This window comes from Bufo gargarizans, chromosome 1 (assembly GCF_014858855.1).
Source record: "Bufo gargarizans isolate SCDJY-AF-19 chromosome 1, ASM1485885v1, whole genome shotgun sequence".
Taxonomy (NCBI): Eukaryota; Metazoa; Chordata; class Amphibia; order Anura; family Bufonidae; genus Bufo; species Bufo gargarizans.
In genome coordinates this window covers 76,988,075-77,000,588 of record NC_058080.1, presented here as the reverse complement: position 1 = coordinate 77,000,588, position 12,514 = coordinate 76,988,075, and positions in this window count along the sequence as shown.

Genomic DNA, 12,514 nt, shown 5'->3' with positions numbered 1-12,514 from the left:
TCATGGTCAATGGAGGTGTATAGACTGGTGACGTCAAAAGATGCCAGGAGGCAGTTGTCCGGCAGCACCATGTCAGAGATTTTATCCAAAAAATCCCCAGTGTCCCTAATGTACGACCTGGCCGTGACCGCATACTGGCGAAGCAATTTATCCAGAAAAATCGAAATGTTAGAAAAAATGGAGCCAGTACCTGCAACAATGGGACGGCCAGGTGGGTCAATCAGTGATTTATGTATCTTGGGGGGTACATATATGACCGGTGTACGTGGTTGTGTTACAGATAAAAATGTATAGAGTTCACCATCAATAATGTCCTGAGCCAAAGCTGCGTCCAGGACATTCTTGATGCATCTAGTAATCTCAAACTTCGGATCACCAGCCAACAGTTTGTACACATTCGGGTCACCAAGCTGTCTCCTAATCTCAAGGATGTATTTAGAGGTGTCCATGACAACAACCGCACCACCCTTGTCAGCTGGTTTAATGGTGAGGCTGTTGTCATGGCACAACCCCTCCAAAGTGACAACCTCAGAGGAAGTCATATTAGGATGTTTTAAGGGCATGGTACTAGTCTCATCCCGTAATGAGGCTACCTCCCTAGAGACAGCCTTTCTGAACGTTTCTAGAGCAGGAGAACCACTATGTGGTGAAAAATCACTCTTATTGAACAATCCAAAGGATTCCTCATCTGGCATGGTGACTCCATCTCGTTAGGGTTATTCCATGACTTTTTGAATAGCATGGACCCTGACATCAGTCCACTCTGCTACTCATGTCCAGTTTCCTGACACTACGGTCACTATAGTGAACAACACACTCTCTACGGATATTTACACCAAGCCGACTGACTGTAACACGCTGTTACACTATAACAGCTGCCATCCGAGGTCAATCATTAATTCTGTACCCTATGGCCAATTACTTAGGGTCAAAAGGGTGGTGCAGGATCCTGATCTACTCCCGACTCGGTTTTCACAGATGGTACATAAGTTTATACAACGAGGCTATCCTGCTCAGGTGATTGATAAACACCTCAGCAGAGTGAGAGATCCACAACAGATACCATCTGTGAATACACGTAGCAACATTGAGAGGATACCGTTCATATCGACGTACTCGGAACAGAGTGCCTCTGTTGCTCAGATTGTTCGCAAATATTGGCCGATACTGAGGAGTAATTTTCCTGACATTACAGCATTGACTTTGCCGCCTCTGCTTTCTTATAGGCGCGCTGCCAATTTTCGTGATAAGCTGGTTTGGGCAGATATTTCCACTAAGACCTTGGTACAATCCCATATTGGCTCCCGAAGGAGGGGCTCCTACCCTTGTTTGGATTGCATTAACTGTTCTTACATGATCAAGGGTGAGAAGTTCACGCATCCCGTTACAGGGACCCAATATGGGATTGGGCATTTTTTAACATGCAACAGCTCTTTTGTGATCTATGTGCTTTCCTGCCCTTGTGGTCTCCTCTATGTTGGGGAGACCACTTGTGACATGAAGACACGTCTTAACAATCACCGGTTCTCTATCAGACAAAAAAGAAAAGATCTGCCCGTTCCTAAACACTTTGTGGAGGCTAAACATAGGGAGAAAGATTTGAAGTTTATGTTGGTGGACCATATCACCTTGTCTAGAAGGGGAGGTAATAGGACGCTGGCCCTTAAACAGAGGGAATTGAGGTGGATCCATCGCCTCAACACCCTGAGACCCTATGGTATCAATGTCGATTTCAAGTGAAGTGTGGTGTAGGAGGGGGCACCTTGCTACTCCTTGTTGGTCCTCGACTCGCCGTGCCCTGGTGTATGTGAATATTTATTAGTGTCATCTACTATGGAAACTGATTATATAAATATGATCGTTTTACTCTATCTTTTAATTTTCTTCTTTCTCTTTTCTCTTTCTCCAGTTATTGGGACTCCACCGATTCTGTTCATGGACAGTGGGCGTCTATTTCTGCGTCTCCTTGTTGATTTATGGCGATGGGGGAGATCTTTGGGGCCTTATGAATTGTATTGTCTTTAATAAGATACTCAATGGGTCTACTGTAATTATACTTCTCTGGAGTGGTGGTCTTTTCCTTGGTTGCTTAAGACATGAGGGTCGGTTTCTGGAACTGGGCACCTTGGCATTGATGTGTCTTGGATCCCAGGCCCGTTATGGACCGGGGGCGATGATCGTGAGAACGACGTGGCCCCTTTTGGTCCCCGTCCCAGTGTCATAAAACATGGGTATGGCACAGATGATTTAGGGGTAACCCCTGTTGCCGATATACTCGAACCACGTTCACTCCTATCTCCAAATATTCTAAATACATAAATATACAGGTTGACCCGATGAGGTATTCAGTAACCCTCGTCAGTATGCTCCCATAGATTTCTATTTGGCCTAATGTTCTCCCTTCGCCGTTCTTTGCGAGCTTGCGCCTGCCCTATGCCTGCCGCTGGATTTTGTGGAGACACGGAGTATGTTGCTGGGCCGGCTGTTGCCATGGCAGTGACGCCACTACTGTAGGCGTGTCTGGCCTGGTGACGCGGACCCTGCATCATGGGTGCTTCCCGGCGACGCCTCTGGTTTGGTCATGTGGCCGCCTCCCGGGTCGCGTGCCTTTAACGTCACGTCTCCTTGGTGATGGCTACTGGCTTCGGCCTAGAAGGTGTCGCTTCTGTGACGCGGCTGACATTTTGGGCATGCGCAGTTCGACAGTGAGGACGCGGATCTTGGCGCCCCTGCACAGGTGCTACGGAGTGAGTTTTTTAACCCTGGTTGTTATAATTGCACTTTATATATGATACACAGGTGACTTTGAGTATGTTGATGAGTTATGGACCAACAACTAAATCACAGTTGAGACTGATAACAAAATTGTTGGAGCTGTATACACTGTGAATGTATTGTGATATATATAAATCATCATGTAATTGTATTAGACAGATCCACTGTATATTGCACAATGCACTTTATTATGTTTTTTATGAATTAATCATGTTGTAGATTGAATAATTGTCACTATAATTGTTTGCTATGAATTGTGGGTATATATACCCCTGTATGACACTGTGTGATATGCTTGAGAAAGACCGCATTGAGACGGTTGAAACGTTGCAGAGGGAATAAAAGATCCACCATTTTCACTTTATCTGGAGTGCTGCCTCATCCTTTTGATGTCTATATATATATATATATATATATTTGATAAACTCCACGGCACGTCCAGAAGTACCAAAAATAACAAGAATTTTTATTCACCAGACTAGCAGCAGTATGTCTGGTGAATAAAAATTCTTGTCATTTTTGCTACTTCTGGACGTGCTGTGGAGTTTATCAATTTTTGTAAGTAAGGTGGGTGGATCGTTCCCCACAGCCGCTGGCATCCTACTATACTAATTTTCTTGCTGCCCTTTTGCTGTGCTGCCCTTCTTTTGTACTCTCTATCTCTATCTCTCTATCTCCATATATGTGTGTGTGTGTGTATATATATATATAGCTGCCTGTCAGGTGGAGCTCAGTGCATAGGAATTGATACAGTTACCACTGAACGCAATTGAAGCTGCAAACTTTTTCTTCAGTGAGCTCCCTTTAGTGGTGGTTGCAGAAAAACTCTTTGGTTTAATTTTTGAGAAATAAGAGAAAGAGATTAGTGTCGGGCCCTTCCTTATCACAGACCCTGTAGCAGTTGTGTAGTCTGCCGCCATAGCAATTATCCCGCTAGGGGTGGGATTACCTGCAGAATCACCGGCAAATCTGTAAAACTGTTGTGGAACATATGTTACGTCTCTAAAAGGGGCATAGATATAGGGGGTGCAGAGATAGCTGTCTCAGGAGGGTTCTAGTTCCTAAGGGGACCCAAAGTCCAGTCCTATAAATGACACATGGTAGATCGGGGCCTTGTTACAGGTATTGAAGTTACACCTCTGCGCTGTGCTATGATATTTTCTAGCCTTACTAGGCAATTACTAGAAAAGGTGCATGATACTTTACTTTGCTTTGGACACAACAAATACTGATCTGATTTAGTGAGAATACAGTGTATTGATGTTATAGCTTAGGCCTTTATGCACACGGCCGTTGTTTGGGTCCGCATTCGAACCGCCGTTTTTGCGGCTGGGATGCGGACCCATTCACTTCAATGGGGCTGCAAAAGATGCGGACAGCACTCCATGTGCTGTCCGCATCCGTTGCTCCGTTCCGTGGCCCTGCAAAAAAAAAATAGAACATGTCCTATTCTTGTCTGTTTTGCGGACAAGAATAGGCATTTCTACAATGGGCCTCCCATTCTGTTCAGCAAATTGTGGAAGGCACACGGGCTACTTCCGTTTTTTTGCGGATCTGCAATTTGCGGACCGGAAAAAAATGGAATGGTCGTGTGCATGAGGCCTTACAAATACAATTTTTGCACAGGTCTGTACATGATCACCTTATAGACCTTTGCTTGGAAACACAACTACATGCAAGCATCACGTGACCTGACAACTGACACATTCCCATTAGATGGAGGCATTACTGTAGCTGACATAATCTAAATCCTCTGCTTTACCCCCTGTTGTTTTATGACCCAATAACTGGGATAGTAAAATCCCAACACTCGAAAACAGATGAAACAAGAAATATAATAAGCATGAGATTGGACATCCGATGGTTCCAACTACTTTGTGACTGTTTTTGACAAATACTGGCTAAAATTGTGTATTGTGCAAATGCATCACAGTGTCACGCCGGTGACAGGTTTGAGAAGGTCTGAAAGAATAACTGCACATTAGTTATCTGACAGCCTCTTTTGGTTTCACTTTGTGTGTTGCTGGTATGTCCACACCCTCTGTTCAGGTGTGGATCATGTGACCTTTACCTCGCCCTATTTTGTCTGACTTTTCCCATCACTCCTTGCTCTGAATAGCTTCATTTAGTTTTTGGAAGAGCTGGAGTGTGGTTCGTGGTGAAGTCCTGTTAGTCCATTGTCCATTGTCCATTGTCCATCATCCATCAGCCTCAGAAGTTAAGTGTTCCGCTTGTTGTGTTTTTGTATTCCACCCCCCACCTTTGTTGTTTATTAGTCCTCAGCGAGACGCTGGTTCCTTCACCAGGGAAGGAGCGGGTTGTCTCTGCTCCGTCATTACTATTAGGGCGTCTGAGGGCCACCAGGGTTTTCTAGGTTCATGTGTATGGGCATCTCTACCATCGAGATGTGCCCATATGGATAGGAGTTAGGGCCAGGAGCAGGGTTTTATAGGTGGTGACCCTTTTCCTTCCCTAGCAGTGAGGCCTAGTGTCTTTTACCTTCCATCTTTTGTTGTATTTTGGTGTTCTCCCCTACAACATCCGTGAGACACAGAGAGCAATGAGCCTAACAAATGCATAGAAAGCCTCCACTAAATGTATTAATATAGTTGCTAGTATGATAATAGAATGGGGATACTTGCAGCAAAAAGGCACTGACACTGGTGTATATAGAAGAGAGGAGGTCACAGAATTGCAGGAGCACACAAGTAGGAAGGGCCTGGTCCTTTACCAGATCTAATGGGCCTATTTCCAACAACCTTATTTGCTAACAGTACAGTTCCTCTACAGAGGGTGGTCCTGTATGGGTTCTCACCACACAGCAGCAAAGGGCTGGGGCTATGGGCCTAGCTATAGTGGAAGCAAGGGAAGTGGCTGCTATGGGGCCCTAAATCAGACATTGCCCGATCCGAAAGAGGAGGACTGATAGATTTTATTGTCAGAGGCCCCTCAAACGTATTAAACAATTAAATTTTATACAGTGACATGAGATATAGTATATATACGTGTAGGAAACTGCCTGGCCGGATCTGAGAGAGCTGCCTTGACTAGCCGCAGGAGTGAGGCCTGCACGGAAGAAGGAAGTTGTTTGGAAGGAACCTGTTCAAACATTTGCTGCGGAGTCCCAGTCAGATCTAATTACGCCCCTGGCTGGGGCCCCCTCTCTCCAAGGATCTCTTAGTAGCCTCACTCTCTGCCTTTGGCTACATGCACACGACCGTATATGTTTTGCTGTCCGCAAATTGCGGGTCCGCAAAAAAAACGGATGACATCCGTATGCCATCCATTATTTTTTGCGGATCCATTGTAACAATGCCTAAAATGGACAAGAATAGGACATGTTATATATTTTTTGCAGGGCTACGGAATGGACATATGGATGCGGATAGCACACGGTGTGCTGTCCCCATTTTTTGCGGACCCATTGAAATGAATGGGTCTGCATCCTGTCTGCAAAAAAAAAGGAACGGAAACAAAATACGTTCATGGCAATGAGACCTTTGTATGTAAGTCCATTAGTGTCTTTCTATCATTTTTAGTGTTGAGCGAGCATGCTCAGCCAAAAAACCAGTTCGGCTCGAGCATCGCGATGCTCAGACGAATACCTCGTGTGCTTGAGGTAGTGTATTTAAATCCAATTAAACCTCTATTTCTGAAAAGTTTCTGCTGGGATTTGAACTCACAACCTTCTACATTAGGGCGAGGACTTTAACCACTCAGCTATAAAGCTGAATGGTAAACTGTGTCAGAAAAACCTCATAGTAGTTTGTCATGTAGTAAGTATTCCTATATAGTGTTGATCGCAAATATCCTAATTACTAATTTTTATCGTGAATATTGTCAGTTCGAGAATTCACAAATATCTGGAATATAGTGCTATATCTTCGTAATCGCGAATATTCTAGATTTTTTTCATCAGTACCCATGATTCCTCATTGCTTCTTGCTTGCGGGCCAATGAGAAGGCTGCAATATCTTTGACTTTAGGAGTAGTGTTGATCACAAATTTTTGTATCGCTAATTTACCGATTTGCTGATTTTCGCAATCAAGAAAATAATGACTGGAGATCACGAATTCTCGAATTTGCGAATATATGATGAATATTAGCCCAAATATTTGCTAAATATTGCAAATTCGAATATTGCTTCTGCCGCTCATCACTGTTCCTATACAGCAGAAGTATCATTTCATATTTCAGTGCAGGTTAACATGTAGCTCTGTAGCATAGTAATTGGGGTTCTTGGCTCTATTGTAGAAGGTTGTGAGTTAAAATCCCGGCAGCAACTTTTCAGAAATAGAGGCTACATTTGATTTTATTTAATTTAAACATATATGTGTTTTTAGCCATAATATATTTACATATAATATATTATATATTCTAAATATATAATAATATATTATGGCTAAAAACATCAGTAGCAATTTCCCACAGATTATGCATTTCTTCTGGGATTTGAACTCACAACTTTCTATATTGGAGCCAAAAACTTTAACCACTACACTATGCAGCTACATATTAACCTGCACTGAAATATTTCTTCTGCTGTATAGGTATACTTACTACATGACAAACTACTATGAGGTTTTTCTGACAGTTTACCATTCAGCTTTATAGCTGAGTGGTTAAAGTCCATGCCTCTAATGTAGAAGGTTGAGAGTTCAAATCCCAGCATAAACTTTTCAGAAATAGAGGCTAAACTGGATTTAAATACACTGGGTGTCCCCAAGCACTAACTTCATATATGGACATAGCTATATATGGAGACAGAGCAGGGACTCCTAAGCCGTGGACTCACACTGGGGGATTCCCTCACTGTACAGCGATCTTCTGCATAGACCTCAGTGAGACCCGGTACCCTCCCCTCTTCAGTGCCTGGTTTAATGCTCAGTGACTTCCATTGTGATCTGTAGAGCACCCGAGCATCGCAAAGTGTTCTACCAGAGCACCTGAGCACTTTGGTGCTCAATCAACACTCATAATTTTCTTAAGATTTTTACATCTCCCCAAGCCCCCGTACTCATGTCTTCTGCAAATTAATTTTGATTTGATTAATTTCAGATCCACGGGATGACTAGATTTCTTGCTGTGAATTTTAAACCTACTTATATCTGAACTCTAATACAGAGGGCTTTGATTTTCTGAAAAAGTATGTTAAGCAGAGAGCCTGTTATTCTTCATTTGGAAAATGTCTAGCTAAGCAAAGCATTTTCTAAGGTCCACAAAATATCGGCTACAGACAGGGTTTGTGTAATGATGTGTCTGATTGTGTCATCTGTAAAATCCAGATGCATTTTACCCCACTGACTTACAGTACATAGGAAGAGGTCAATCAGCTAGGCAAACTTTAGCCCTATAGATCGTAGGGTACCAAGTACTAATTATGATCACTGAAAGAGCACCATCCAAAAACATAACTTTTATTTGTAATTGTGAAAAGATACCCAATTATCCCACCAGAAATAAAACTATTATCAATATGGTGAGGTTATTAATATTCAGTATTGGGCCATACGTATTGCCCTAAAGATACAAAGGTACACAGGTATAGGCAGTATGTCCACCTTGATCCAAATGATTTTTGTGTCAATCCATGAAGATAACTATTTCATGGGAGTACACCTCACTCACCTTTCCATTTGATTCCCAAACTTCAGATACCAAAGGATCCTCCCAAGGATGGATTGTAGATGATGTGAATTATCCAGGGATGACGTTGATACCTCAGGGTACACTGCCTTGCTCCAGGTGATTCTTTCAGGTGGCTGCTACTGGTTTACCAATACAGATTCAGGCCACTAAATGTCCCATGTCAGCTGGGTCTCTACAATTTCCCATGGCAGAGCATCCACTCCTATGTAATCTTGGTTGTCTGTTTAGGGTCATTGTCTTGGAAAGTGAACTTTCGCCTATGTCTGATGACCAGAGCAGTCTAGACTAGGTTTTCATTAAGAAAATCTCAGTATTTTGCTCTATTCAGGTTTCCCTCAACCCTGACCAGTCTCCCTGTCCCAGCTGCTTAAAACACCACTACAGAATGATGCTGCCACAACCATGCTTCACTAAAGAGATGCTATTTGGCAGGTGATAAGCAGTGCCTGGCTTCCTAAAGACATGACGCTTAGAATTGATGCCAAAACTTTCAATATTAGTTTTATCAGACCAGAGAATATTGTTTCTCACAGTCTGATAGTCCTTCAGGTGCTTTTTTTGCAAACTCAATGTGGGCTTTCATGTTTCTTTTACGGAGGAAAGGCTGCTTTCTGGCCACTTTGCCATGGAGCCTAGATTAGCAGAGTGCTGTAGTGATAGTTGACCTTGGTCACCCCTCTTACCAAGGCCTTTTTCACCGATTACTTAATTTGGTGGGGAGGCCAGCTCTAGAAAGACTTTTGGTTGTTCTGTTTAAGGATTATGGAGGCCACTGTGCTCTTGGGAACTTTCAGTGGAGCATAATTTTTTTTGTCCCCTTCTACAAATCTGTTCTTCCGCACAAACCTGTCTCTGAGCTTTACATGCAGTTCTTTCCTCTTTATGTCTTGGATTTTGCTCTTATACGCATTGTCAGCGTGAGAACTTATATAGATAGGGCTGTGTCTTTCCAAATCATATCCAATCAACTGATGTGAATATAGCTGCCTTAGTACAACTTTATTGTGTAACATGGTCCCATATTGGATTGTGACTGTGTTCGTAACCAAGCTTTGTGTGCCTTTATATAATGGGCAAAGCACTTGTGAAACCAAGATTTTTAATTTTATCTGCTTAATTAAAACATCTTTTAAATACTAGCTCTTTAAAAAGTCACGCAGAAGAAACAAAGAGGTTCAACCAAAGTCCCTTTGCTTGGGTCAACACAGCAGGTAAATATTGGAAATGAACTGTTTGTTCCCGATATTTTCCTGCTCATTACAAGAAGTGAAAGCTGCATTTATAAACAGCAATCACCACTGGTTTATGGGGACGAAAGAGCACTACAGTAATTACCGGTACTCGTCCCCAAACAGGTTCATTATTTCTAAACGGTGAATGAACAAAGATTTAGTTTGACCATATCATTGATGCTTTCCCCCGATGAGCAAGCATTTGCTTGTTTATTGGTGAACTGTGGCACCTGTTAGTTATCGGTAAGCAGACCTTCTAGGAACTGTGTGTGTGGGCAGGCAGCTCTGAGTGGGCAGCACATGGCAGTCTTTGCCATGTAGGCCAGAGTCCAGCCATTTGTTTTGCAAGCTGGGCAAAGACCACTCTAGGACCTTTATCACATTTACTTAACACACAGTATGTTCTCAACCCTTTTAAATAAGAGACTCATATCTCCTATTCTAAATGTGTACCTTTCCTCTGACAATAGATAATATACATAAAACCCACATAAAAGATCAATCAAACCCATAAGACAAATCAAACCAGAAAACATCTTCTTTCTTCTCTGTCTTGCTTGCACAATATCAGTCAATTATTATAGTAAAGTATCTGTGTCATTAGTCCAACGAGGCCTTGCAATTCCATTAAGCAATACCTGCTTATGTAATGAGCTTTTTCTAGTAAGGCATTACATATTAATATTATACTGTATAGGCATCACTGTGCAATTCAATAGAGGAAAACAGTTCCATTTTAAAAGCTCTGACATTCTTATTGTTTCTTCCATACTCCATATATTTCACAAAGAGTATGCATTTAAAATGGAATGAAGAGTAGAATGTGGAATGTAATGACAATAAATAGTTCTAGAATAGACTGATCCTGCCTTCCTACAAAAGGACATATACCCAACATGACTGTAGCATTGCACAAAGCAGTATCGATTTTATTGAAATTTTGAGGGATTTTAAATATAAAAGCTAAGAACCCTTAACATGAAATACATCAAAATACAAAAGTCATTTATGGCAGCCTGTATTCTGTCAATGCACTGCTGATACGAGTAACCAGTGTCAGCCAGCACATGATGATACTGTTGTCTCAGAGTGCAATGGATTGGAAAAGTGCACAGGCTTCTGAAAAGTTTGCAAATTATTGACTCATTGTTGCTAAAGCTGTCATTTCTTTCAGAGCTGCCCTAGGCACTTGCCTCTGGGGCTTAGAAGGAAAAAACACTCCAGCTTGTATTTTAATTCTGACCCCATTTACCTCATTTTGTTGTTTGTTTGTTAATTAATCACTTAGCTTATATAAGTAGTGTTGAGCGAACCCGAACTATAAAGTGTTCGGGCATTTAATAAAGCTTTTGAAAGGGTTCAGGGCAGCCAATCAACAAGATTTAAGATGTGGGCACTTAGAAGCCATCACAGCCATGCCTAGTAATGGCATGGCTGTAATTGGCCAATGCATCATGTGACCCAGCCTCCATACAAGCTCGATCACGTGTAGCACCGCCCATCAACTCTGAGTAGTGCAGCGACAGGAAGCTGAAGCGAGGGAGAGTGTTAGCAATCTGTTTTGTGAGTGACCTTTATTGATTTTTCGTGGGTGCAATAAACCAGCTTTGCACCCCTAACACATAATATAATAATACATCTGGCTGTTAATTCTGTGAGTGACCTATAGCGATTAAAAAAAAAAAAAAATTTGAGGGGTGCAATGCACCATCTTTGTACCCCTGACACAGAAATATAATAACTAATCTAGCTGTTAATTCTGTGGGTGACCTAAAGTGATTTTTTTTGTGGGTGCAATGCACCATGTTTGTACCCCTTACACAAAAATATAATAGTTAATCCGTCTATTAGTTCGATGGGTGACATATACCCATTTTTGGTGTGAGATACACGTGCACTGCATATGTGACAGGGAAATTAATATAGTTAATCTGTCTGTTAGTTCGGTAGGTGACATATTCCCATTTTTGGTGTGAGGTACACCTGCACTTCATACATGACAGGGACATTAATATATTTAATATGTCTGTTAGTTCGGTGGGTGACCTCAAAGAATGAGGATAGAGATGGCCTTGCGGTTCGCTCGGCGGTAATTTCACGGCGAACTTTGCTGGTTCGCAATTCGCCATATTTGCCATATTTTTTGCATAGCGCCGAATTTTGACCCATGACACATCCATCAGGTGGAACAGGACAGCCAATTGAGATGTTTCGGCACATGGACACACCCCCAACCCTATAACAGAACCCGATCTGGCAGCCATTTTACATTGTGTTTTGCCAGTGTAAGGAGAGGTTGCATTTTGGAGCAGGGACAGTTAGGGACACCAAAAGCTAGCTAATAGGACCACAAAAGTCCTTTTTAAAGACTGATTGAGGGGTGCCATATACCTTCTTCCACAAAATGCTGATTGAGGGATGCTATTGATATATACCTTTTTCCACCAAATACTGATTGAGGGATGCAATATACCTTCTTCCACAATTATTGCTCTTCTCTACATAAATAGTGTTGAGTGAATTGAAGTATCTTAAATGGACTTTGATATGAATTTCAGGGAAAATTAAAATCACTGCAAAGTCGAAATTCCTTGTGCTTCGTGGTAACAATTTTTTTTTCTCTGAAATGGCGGTAAAAATTTTTTAAAATAATACTCTCCTCATCCATTTGACTGCAAAGAGGCAGCCGCGGAAATCTTGCTGGTAGATCCCACACAAAATCTTGTGTGTGGTGATGTATAATGTCAACACTCTGGCCAGCGTTATGACGTCATCATCACACACCGCGTGGGATTTGGCGCTGTATTTTCAAGCAAGATGTCTGCAGCGGCCTCTTTGTGCCCAAATTGATAAGGTA